This window comes from Hyalella azteca, unplaced genomic scaffold (genome assembly GCF_000764305.2).
Source record: "Hyalella azteca isolate HAZT.00-mixed unplaced genomic scaffold, Hazt_2.0.2 contig14224, whole genome shotgun sequence".
In the NCBI taxonomy this organism is placed as follows: domain Eukaryota; kingdom Metazoa; phylum Arthropoda; class Malacostraca; order Amphipoda; family Hyalellidae; genus Hyalella; species Hyalella azteca.
In genome coordinates this window covers 1-11,226 of record NW_025944115.1, presented here as the reverse complement: position 1 = coordinate 11,226, position 11,226 = coordinate 1, and the positions used below count along the sequence as shown (strand labels likewise).

The window sequence follows — 11,226 nt, the reverse complement described above, 5'->3', positions numbered from 1 at the left end:
CTGCCCACGAGCATTTATATATCCATTATCAAACTTAAATGAAATGTGATTAAATATTTGGTTCGATAAATGCGTTGGTTAGAGTGAACTGAGGGGGAAAGAAGCAATGAATTCAGGGAACTGTCAGGTATTCATGTGTAGTATCTCCAAGAAGGAAACTCCATCCAACGCTACAGGAAATGTGTTGTGTACTTCTCCGAAGGAGGGAAGCCTGTTTTATGCTCAACAAAAGGAAAATTATTTGTCAGAAGTGGGATTCGAACCCACGCCTGGAGAACCAGACTGCGACCTGAACGCAGCGCCTTAGACCGCTCGGCCATCCTGACTTGCCTAAGGGGCGCGTACTACGGCATTTGTTGGGGATATATTTTTTTTGTGAGTTTTCTACTGTAATGGAAACCATTGTACGCATTAACCGGCACACAGAATTCAGCAGTATTTTTTAGGTTGAATTGTATAAAATAATTTTTCTTTGCTGTCAATAGTGTTTTCGAAGTATGTCTATACTTTATGCGGGTGTTATACCGGACAATGAAATACACCCGCTGATTTATTGTCAAGAATAGAAAAATATAAAAAGCCTGGCATTGCTTTGCTCATCTTTAGCTATCAATTGTTATTTCATTTTGATTTCTTAAAGTTGAGCGAGCATTTTTCCGATAGGATCTCAGAGCACTATTGTAACGGATGAACGGGATATCAGCGCACCGTTGTAACGGATGAACGGGATCTAAGCGCACCATTGTAACGGATGAACGGGATCTCAGCGCACCATTTTAACGGATGAACGGGATCTCAGCGCACCGTTGTAACGGTTGAACGGGATTTCGATGCACTAATGTTACTGCTAAACGGGATCTCAAAGCGTACCCTAAAAGCGCCGAGCAGAGGCGGCAGCTAACTGCACCTTTATTATCATTCTTTTTTTGAAGAGCGCCATAACTAGTTTACTTACAAACTGAACATTATTTTAACACAGAATCCCGTATCAATAAATTTTTTTCCAAGACGTCTGTTTAAAATTTTTTCTTCGAGACCATCTTCATGAAATCAAGATGCATTTTTAAACAATAGTCAGATATTTACGAAATTTCTTGAACAATGATTTAAAAATGCGATTCATACCCTAAAAAGGATTGCATCGGCCGGGAATTGAACCCGGGCCTCCCGCGTGGCAGGCGAGAATTCTACCACTGAACCACCGATGCTTGTTGATATATAGAGGTATTTAACAGTCTATTACTTCCTCAGTCTGTCTCTTTTTTACATTAAATTTACTTGAGGAATAATTCCCTTTCTTCACACGTGACAGTGAATTTGTTGAAGATGCCGAGATACATTTTTTAATACTTGATTGAGTTCTCGAAAGTGACTGGTGCGTGAATGGGTATATTTTTAGTTATTTATAACTATCCAAACTCGTACCATTTACCAGTTATTTAAAAGTTCCAGACTTTTTATAACTTGGAGCACTGCATCTTAATCATAATTAGTTACAGGGGCTATTTTATTCAGACCGTCTTCGACGGCACAGATATCCTGATTTTTCTGGCGGCAAGAACTATCCGCCCTCTGCACCACGTGACAGAGTTGCGTGTCGTCTGCAAGTTCTGTTGCGGAAAACCAAAATCATTCGAGTTGCTAGAATCAGCTTTGTGTGTTGATGGATGCTGCTATGCTTCAGCGCTGGAATAAAATTTCTGGGAACCTATTGAGTGCAAATGTACGAGAAGTTCCTTATTATTTAAGGAAAATCTTCAGTATGTACGGATTTCATGAAGTTGCGCGGAAGTGGTGATCGATGCCAGATGTTGTTATATTTATGACCATGGAAATGTTTTAGAGTGCTAGTCTCGGTCTTAAATTTGTATAACTATTAGAATATTTCACATTACAATTAATTTAATGTGGATATAGTGAGTAATATTTTGCTTTAATGAGATAGATTGATATTTTAATCATAAGTTGGCATCTATTAAACGTCGCTGGTGCACAGTTCTGGGAAAGGCTGCGGTCTAGTGACTGGTGAGCTCGTGTGGCGTGTGGATGTGATGTAGGTATCGTCCTGCTTCTTAAATATTATCTTACCGTGTTGTGGTTCCATGTTCTGTCACTGTTGTAACCTAGTATACACTAGCACAGGGTTAAATTATTCCAACAAAAAAAAAAAAATGTTCATAGAATTGTATGTTTTGAGTAGGGCGATGCAGAATCGTCGGTTAAATGCACTGGCCTTGCCTTGCAGCACACCGTGACCTAACTAGACTCAGCACTTCACATCTGCGCTGTCTGAAAACTTGACAAGTTTATAGAATATAGATAACGTTTTCAAATTTCAGTAACGATCAGTGTGATGCTTGCTAACATTTTGCCTGTTCGATGTTATTGTTTGCTGCAAAAATGTGCATTTAGCATACTATAATTTTTTTAAACGATTCAAAAATTAGTTCACTACCAATTTTAGTAAGAGCTTTAATTTCACTTATTATTAATTTTTATCTCGTATAAGCTGCGAAGTTCTTATTGATATATGATACCCAAGGTTTGTCCCAAGCCTACGGGAATCGGTTAAACTAAGTTTTTCCGTTCATCGCCGACGCCTATAATATATGCACTTGAAATAAAACGTTTGCCTAATTGTACATTTTTCATCTATGCTTTCTACTTTTACAATTCCCTTCCACATACGTCCGTACTTTTACTTGTAACCATTTCTTCATCTCATCGTTTCTTCTTCATAACAATTGGATGCTCGGCACCAATTAGTTTGAGGCAGCGACACAATTCAAACGAGCAAGTGTTTCGTATGGAACACGCATTGTATTCACCCCATTTTGTCGTTACTCACACAAGTAAAGATTAGTTTTTGTATAATTTAACGCGTAAGCTGAGACTGTATACGAGCGTCTAAGCAGCTTTCGGTATAGCTTGCCTATCTATCGCATTATCTTGTTCGGCTCACGGCACATGTCTTGACTTTCTATCTACTTACCACGTGTTTGCTCGGTCGTTGATTAGCCTAGTTCTTTGTTGGTTTTTACTGTACGCACCTCAAAATTTTTCTCTATATCTATTCCATTATGCATTTTTGAAATTTTTCCGAGAAACTATCTTTGTTTAATGCATTGACTCAACATCTCGAATGAACTATGAAGATGAACGCACGTTGATTCTAGTTGAGTTCTCATTCGTTTCCAGATGCCACTTCACTTATCTATCTTTGCCAATCGCACATAAAAATTTAACGTTTATTGCCTGTACGAATTCTTTCAAGTATTATAATTAGATAATATTATTGCAATTCCTATCACTTTTCTGCCTTTTCTATTCTCTATTTATCCAGTGATTTACTTTTCACTTTTCAGTTGCAAATTCTTGCTGCGAACGCAATGCATTCCATTTGTGGGAGGTCGTTTTAACAACGCGATTTTTTTCGAAATAATTGCCAACTTGAATTCTATGTCGACCTGATGTTCAAAATATGTTTGGCCAGTGCGGCTAGCAATACAATGGTGGTTAAAGCCGTAAGAGTACTTTTTTGGTAAAACGACTGTGTGCGTCTAGAATTTCACGCTGCCCTATTTTCTAGAAGTGGTTAGCTGTAAAAGAAATTTAAGGTTCTTGCTGGTTCGTTTTTCTCTGCTAAGTTACAGTTGTTACTGGGAGTTGCAGAGCATGAAATCCCACTGAAAAGAAAATACTTATTATTAAACCGAGCTATATGTTAAACTGTGATGTATATTTATTTTAAATTTTAAAGGCCGTGCCATTTCTAAAATCTCTCAAGTCGCCAAAGTTAGTGGCATCCAAAAGTCTTATCCGTAAATTTTTATAAATTGATTTGTATTATTTTGTCAGTTTTTTCTTTAAGTTACGAGTCTATATAAACGTGTCTTGTATTTCAGGTTCCAGGGAAGCTGCAGTGCCCAAGATTCTGAGCGAGCCCGACTTCAACTCTTGTGTTGACCCACGGACTTCGCTAGTCAGTGTCAGTTGACAAGCGATCGCTCGTGCATCTCAACTATTTGAAGTTGAAATTAACGCAATTCTCTTTCATCAGTTTGTGTCAATGCCATCTTGGTGATTTTTGTGGTCGACTTGAACTAAACTTTCAGCTCTTAAACCATTTTTCCTCAATCATAAATTACAGGCGAAAATTATTCTCACAAAATTTAATTTTTTTGGTCAGAATCAACACCTAATAATTTTTTTATCGGAAAAAAGACACATTTTGTTGGTAAAGAAGAGAAGAAGCGAGCATCATGAACCGAGCTCGCTCCGTATCACATCTACTGGCACGTCTGCCGCCAGCCATCACCACCAATTCCCCCGCCCTCCTGCAGTCACATGTACCTGGTGGTAAGCCTGCGCAACCTTTCTTGGGCCTTTAATTACGGATTCATTCTAATTACTCTTTTACTCCACCTCACAACCTTTCTTCGGCCTTTAATTACTGATTCTTTCTAATTACTCTTTTACTCTACCTCACAACCTTTCTTCGGCCTTTAATTACTGATTCATTCTAATTACTCTTTTACTCCACCTCACAACCTTTCTTTGGCCTTTAATTAAGACCCCACAACCTTGGGCTCCATTCTAATTACTCTTTTACTCCACTCTGCCTTTGCGTCATTCGTCGTATTCTTCCACCTTCCCTATATCCTAACTCGTTCTTTGTTCTTTCTGAACTGTGAGTAAACATGCATATAATTTGAATAGATGGTAAAATATTCTTATCTCTGATATAGGTACTTTTGTGGGTTGATTTTGTATTCAGCTTCGCATTAACCGATCATTGTGCTCGCTCTCGACCTAATGGCCGCAGCTTTCTCCACACCTGTAGTTAATTTACAAGTATCGTACGTTTCTTGTCATCTTTTCACCTTGGTGGGTGCTCAAGTTAGATCATAATTTATTGAATAAATGCTAATTCATTTTATCGGTAACTCGACAAATTTGTAGCACCTGGTCGTGTGAAGGCTAAATGCTCCTCTGTGCGACTGATTTGTTCAAAAATTAATTTCAAAAATCAGCGGCGAGATTTAAAATTAAAACGCCTAATTTTTGTGTCTTCGGATTATGATTTTTTCACGATTGCTAAGGGCGCCTAATTTTACTCTCAAGAACGTCCGTGCTGGACAGCACTGTAATGTGACAAGGAGGGGATGAAATTTGTTTACGTTGCTACATCATCCGGTGTTGTGTAACATTAGCGAGCGCACATCTGCGCCCTTGAGAAACACCTGTGAATTCAACACTCCCAAGATGACCACGTCAGTACGAACATGTGTGCAAATTCTTCATCCACGTTATCGAGTTTCCATTATGGAATGCAGCGTCCGCGCGCCCTTATACTCATTATTAGCATCAATACACTCATCATCGATACTTCGTTTTCGTCCAGCAATTCAACACAAGTGTTACTTCGTTTACGCCGTGCAATTCAACACTCGTGTTACAGCGTTTACGCCATGCGATTCAGCACACGTATTACTTTGTTTTGCGCTGTACAATTCAACACAAGTGTTACTTCGTTTACGCCGTGCAATTCAACACACGTATTACTATGTTTGCGCTATACAATTTAACACACGTGTTACTTTGTTTACGCCGTGCAATTCAATACACGTGTTACTACGTTTACGCTATACAATTTAACACACGTGTTACTTCGTTTACGCCGTGCAATTCAACACGCGTGTTACATCGTTTCTGTCATGCAACTAAACCCAAGTTTTACTTCGTTTGCGTCATTCAATTCAAAACAACAAGTTACTTTACTACTTATTTTGCGTTCTGCAATTCAAAACAAAATTTACTACAGTAGCCAGCCCTTTGCCGTGCAATGTGTGACAAAACCGTTTCCTGTTGATCTCGTAAGAAAGCCTCCGACCTACATTCTGATAACGCTGAAGGCTAAACCTTTTGAGAAAATCGCATTGAGTTGTAGTTGCTATGCAACATGTTTGCGATTGTGCTTTTTGTTGCACCAGTTTATTGAACTCATCACTTTAAACGGAGTTAAAAAAAAGAGTATTATATTAATGAACATTTATGAAATAATATTTCTTAATAATATCTTTCCTAATAATAATAATCAAACATATAATAATATGTTTGTTCTTTTATTCATTCTAATTTGAACTCGTAAAAAAACAAGGAAAAATCCGTAGCCGTTCCTAGAATGGATTATATACCCCGTGAACTTCTTCCTAAGCTCGAATTCCTGTCAGACGTGTTTTTTGTAGAGGTGAATGCTGTCTTAACTGTAATTAACGTGGTTTCACCTCAACTATTTCTATGGTCATTAAATCTTTTTAGATAGTTGTAATGAATCCAGTAATTGCTTTGCTCTTGATCAATACCAAAATAAGCTTGAGAAATTGACGTTTATTTCCATTGTAGGAAATGTCTGACATTGTGGCGCTAGGTATTCGAAGGTTGAATTTATTTATAGCGGGATAATTTTTTATATACTCGTTATGCTGACGTGTTGTCTCATTTCATTTTATTGGTGCAGTTAATTTTGAGCGCCTTAATATTTTTTTTGTCGTTTTAGTGGCTTTTGCTTATCTCTGCGTGCCGGCTTCAATTCAGGATAAATGATCGCTTGTGCTTGTTTCATTAAATCAAAAGTTCAATTCGTATTTCCAGTTCTCTATCTTGTAAGTTGAAGCATCTTGAAGCAAGCCCCGCCAATGTGCGATCGAGTGCCGTGGGTGTGATCGATTGTTTAAACAATGCGATTGTTTCAAGTTTTTAGTCTATTATTTTCCCATGAAAAATTAAATTACCGATGAAATAATTATCGAACTTTGAATTCGCAAACGTTTCTACGGCAGCACTCGTTGATGAAAAAAAATCTTTGGATACCGAACAAATTTGTTGACACAATGAAAAGTTTGGAAAGCGAGCTGTTTTGTGCTGGATTATTTTTTTCTCTTTTCTCGCTATCACGGAAAGGCAACTTGAAGGCCGCTTGATGCAGTAGCAAAGTGCACTCACGTAGGTAGTTTGATTTACAGGCGACCTCCTTAAATTATTCTAAGCCCAAAACGTCTTGAGATTTTTCTCTGTGTGGGGGCTTACTGTGTTTTTTTTTTCGGCGTTTTCGATTTGTCTCGATTGTTCTTTTTTTTCAATTTCGCACAATAGTATGTCCTACTCGGGTGCTGGCTTCAATCAATAGTACGCGTTTCTGTTTAATTGTTTTGGTTTTGGGGTTTGATGTATTGTTCGGAATTTGCAAGATTAATGTGTTTTAACATTACCATCGGAAATTTTTCAATTGTTGCCGAATATTAACTTGATTCAATGTTTTTCTCATGCCGTCGGCTTCAGGAGTCTTTAAGAATTTTGAGTTATAATTTCGAGTTTTTTTTACTCGGACGTTGAAAAGCTAAGAACTTGAACTCATTTTCTACCGTAATAAGAACTTGAACTCAATAATTGTATAGCTTAATTTGGTGACGAACTTGCATGAACTCTGATCGCGACGTGACGGCCCGGTCATTGATCCACCGATCTTCGATCATCTCCCGACCCTTAATCCTTTTGATCCTTGATCTCCAGATCCTTGACCCAATCATTGATCCCGATCCTTGATCCCCCTGATCCTTGATCTCCAGATCCTTGTTATTTAGATCCTTGTTCTCCAGAACCTTGATCTTCCGATCCTTGATCCCCCTGATCCTTGATCTCCCTGATCCTTGATCTCCCTGATCCTTGATCCCTCTGATTCTTGATCTCCCGATCCTTGATCTCCCGATCCTTGATCTCCCGATCCTTGATCTCCCGATCCTTGATCTCCCGATCCTTGATCTCCCTGATCCTTGATCCCCTTGATCCTTGATCCCCCTGATCCTTGATCCCCCGATCATTGATCCCTCCTATCATTGATCCCTCCGACCCTTGATACCCCAATCATTGATCCCTCCGATCCTTGATCCCCCCTCCTTTACTTGACCCCGCGATCGCGACGTGACGCCTCTGTTTTCCAACAGCTCGGCTGAAGTCGTCGGCGCCTCCTCCTCCTCCAGCGAACACGGCTCTGGCGGCCGAGCCTTTCCTTAATGGCTCGTCTTCGGCTTACGTCGAGGAGATGTACCGATGCTGGATGCAGGACCCATCGTCGGTACATCAGGTTGGTGCGCAGCATAAGTCAAATTTATTATTATTTTATGGTATTAATGCATCAGGTCGATGCTTACCATCAGTATAATTTTTATTTATTTTTTTTAGCTTTTTTTTTGTGGTAAGAATGTTTCTCTGTTGCGACCCGTCGTCGGTACATCAGGTGGGTGCTTACCATGACACCATCAGTCAATATTATTATTTTTATTTTATGGTATTACTGTTTGTTGCGACCCGTCGTCAGTACATCAGGTCGGTGCTCACCATGACACCTTCAGTCAAATTTATTATTATTATCTTGTGGTATTACTGTTTGTTGCGACCCGTCGTCAGTACATCAGGTCGGTGCTCACCATGACACCAATCACGTCCATCAGTCAAATTTATTATTATTATTTTATGGTATTACGGTACTGTTTGTTGCGACCCGGCGTCAGTACATCAGGTCGGTGCTCACCTTCAGTCAAAATTGTTTTTTTATGGTAATAATGTTTCTCTGTTGCGACCTGTCGTCAGTTCATCATGTCGGTGCTCATCATCAGTCTAATTTATTATTATTTTATGGTAATAATGTTTCTCTGTTGCGACCCGTCGTCAGTTCATCATGTCGGTGCTCACCATCAGTCAAACTTATTTTTTTATTTTTTTTGGTGATATATTAAATTTTTTTGGCAATTTCAGTTATTCAGAGAAGTTGCCTTTCTAGGACGTGTAACTTCTTTCAATTGTCGAGGAAGGAATTACTTTGAGTAGTTTAGGCATTGGGCTGAGTACGCTGCTTGATATTCTGTGAACTATGGTTTTACTTATTTGTTTTATGATACAAATGCATATCATATGATCACTTGTATATCTTTTATTGACGCCATAATGCATTAGGAATTCGTTTAGAATTTATAATCAAGCAGGTTTTCTATCCAATTATATGGACATGATTAATTGCTAACAGGCGTATCTTTCAATTCTCGTCGGTGAAAGCATTATCATTAGTTAAGCTCATTCTCCTCTATACAGTAGTTAGCCGTCCGTAGTCCATTGGTAGAACATAATTATGCAGGGCTGTTATGCTCATGTTCAAAGTTCAACAGAAAGTAAAAATATCGAAGTTTAATAAACTGTAATCTAAACCCTGGTATCCATCGCTCAACGCGCTCACGTGTCGTGGATGAACTCTTGTGATCAGTGCTTGTTTTACTAACGATCTTCATCTATCTCATGGATGGACTTTGGAGCATAATCTGAACTTTAGTGCCAGTGTTCGTTACTTTGTCTGGCTGGCCCTGTTGAACTAAAATTTTTTCGTCAATGCTAGCGTATTTGGATATATATATCTGCTATTATTTCGACGAGAAAATTTAATTTATTTTCAGTGTTTTAAGGGGAAGAAATGGTGTAGATATGCTGCAACTTATCATCGCTTATGAATATGCTTCTGATTGTAGAATCTTCTTATTAGCGATTTTATCTGGAAAATACGTGGAGCTTCTGCAGTGCAATAACAATCGAGAGCTTCTTACATGCATACTGTTGCGTGATGACAAACATTACTTGTGAAATTGCACATCATGAGGCCGCTGTGTCATGCTGCCTGACTTATTGTGATGAAATCAGAAATAATAGCAAACCTTCCATTACTGACACGTACCAGCCTTAACAAATGAGCTACGATAACGATAGTGTCAGTGAAGGTCATCCGTGATCGATTGGTTAATCGCCATAAGCAACGCATCCGTGATCGATTGGTTAATCGCCATAAGCAACGCATCCGTGATCGATTAATCGCCATAAGCAACGCAATGCCAGCACACCTGGCAAGCTATAAGTTATTATCTATTTCCAGGTTGATATTATCCTGAGACACTGCAGGGTTTCTCCAGGAAGTTGTTAAGATTCATAATTCATCATATTCGACCGATGTCTTATGGCTGTCAGCGTAGTATAATTGTTGGTCGGTCGGTATACTTGATAACACCTGCTGGTAGAACGTTGTTTGTTTATGAAATTGATGATGATGAAAGGTTACATGATACTGGAACTGGAAACTTGAATATTTCAAACTTTTCATTTCGCCCGTGTTACTGAAATACTGGTATAGTAATGAAGTTGATACGCAGAAATAGTGACATAAGCATAATCAATGTTAGCGTCCGAATGATAGCTGAAGTTAACACGTTGACTACGATTGCTTCATCTTGTAGTATTATTTCATTTTTAGTACCCTTTTTAAACAGTTTTGCCAGACGGTAATTTTTTCCGGACAAGTTCCGTGATTTAGTTTTTCTCAATTGCGTTGGCCGGCTAAAATTTATGATAGGAGAACTTCATAATCAAATTTTAAATACTGCAAAAAGAAAATGAATGGAATTTTTATAGCAGAAGCTACAAATAAACTAGTATATATTGAGTTATCGGATTTTTTTGGCCTTTTTTGTTTTCGGATTTGGCCGATTTTAGGCAACCTTAATTATGTATCACTACGTCTTGGAGAAATACATTTCGTGGTATGCATATGTACCACTTGGTAGTCAACGTGTTAAGGTGAGCTCTTTGTGGCCGCTTCATTCATCAGTTATTTAGTTATTTATTTACCATCTACGTAACTGTCGGTTCAAAATGCTTGGTGTTACGAGGAAGGTCTTGCATCTCATCGTAATTATTAATGAACCTTTGTTACCGTGAGCCGTGAACTTCATTGTTATGTGCTTGGTAAAGATCAGGTAGAGTTCCGGCTAGAAATCGACCACTTATGAATACCTACTAAACTTTGAAATACTTTTCAGTTTGTATTATGAAATTATCTTCTTTTAAACAAGTTTAGGCAGTTTCGAGATGCAATTTTTTTACGTGTAACAAGCATTATCAGTGTAATGTGACTGATTTTTACCTGGGAATTAGTGTCATTTTTATTAGGCTTAAAATTGTACCAATTCTTTCAGCTCTGACTGGATTAACTATTGGCTATTGCTTGCCCTCTTTTTATCATGTTTTCGGCCTTCGACCGAGAAATATGTTAGCATTCAGGTATTTTTATTTCCCAAGAACTCTTTACATATTATTTATTATCGGATCGCTGTCTTCGGCTTCTTGCTAATG

General features: G+C 38.4%; 1 long non-coding RNA gene and 2 other non-coding genes across 3 annotated transcripts; 1 reads left to right on the top strand and 2 right to left on the bottom strand.

Annotated features, from left to right (window-relative positions):
* Positions 1–242: 242 nt before the first annotated feature.
* Positions 243–326, bottom strand: Trnal-cag. Its single transcript has one exon. It is a non-coding gene; the product is annotated as a tRNA-Leu (tRNA).
* An 811-nt stretch (positions 327–1,137) lies between these two features.
* Trnag-gcc lies at positions 1,138–1,208 on the bottom strand. Its single transcript has one exon. It is a non-coding gene; the product is annotated as a tRNA-Gly (tRNA).
* Positions 1,209–2,022: 814 nt separating this feature from the next.
* On the top strand, positions 2,023–8,137 carry LOC108670969. Its single transcript, XR_001930775.1, has 3 exons — positions 2,023–2,053; positions 3,906–4,359; positions 8,004–8,137. It is a non-coding gene; the product is annotated as an uncharacterized LOC108670969 (long non-coding RNA).
* Positions 8,138–11,226: the final 3,089 nt, after the last annotated feature.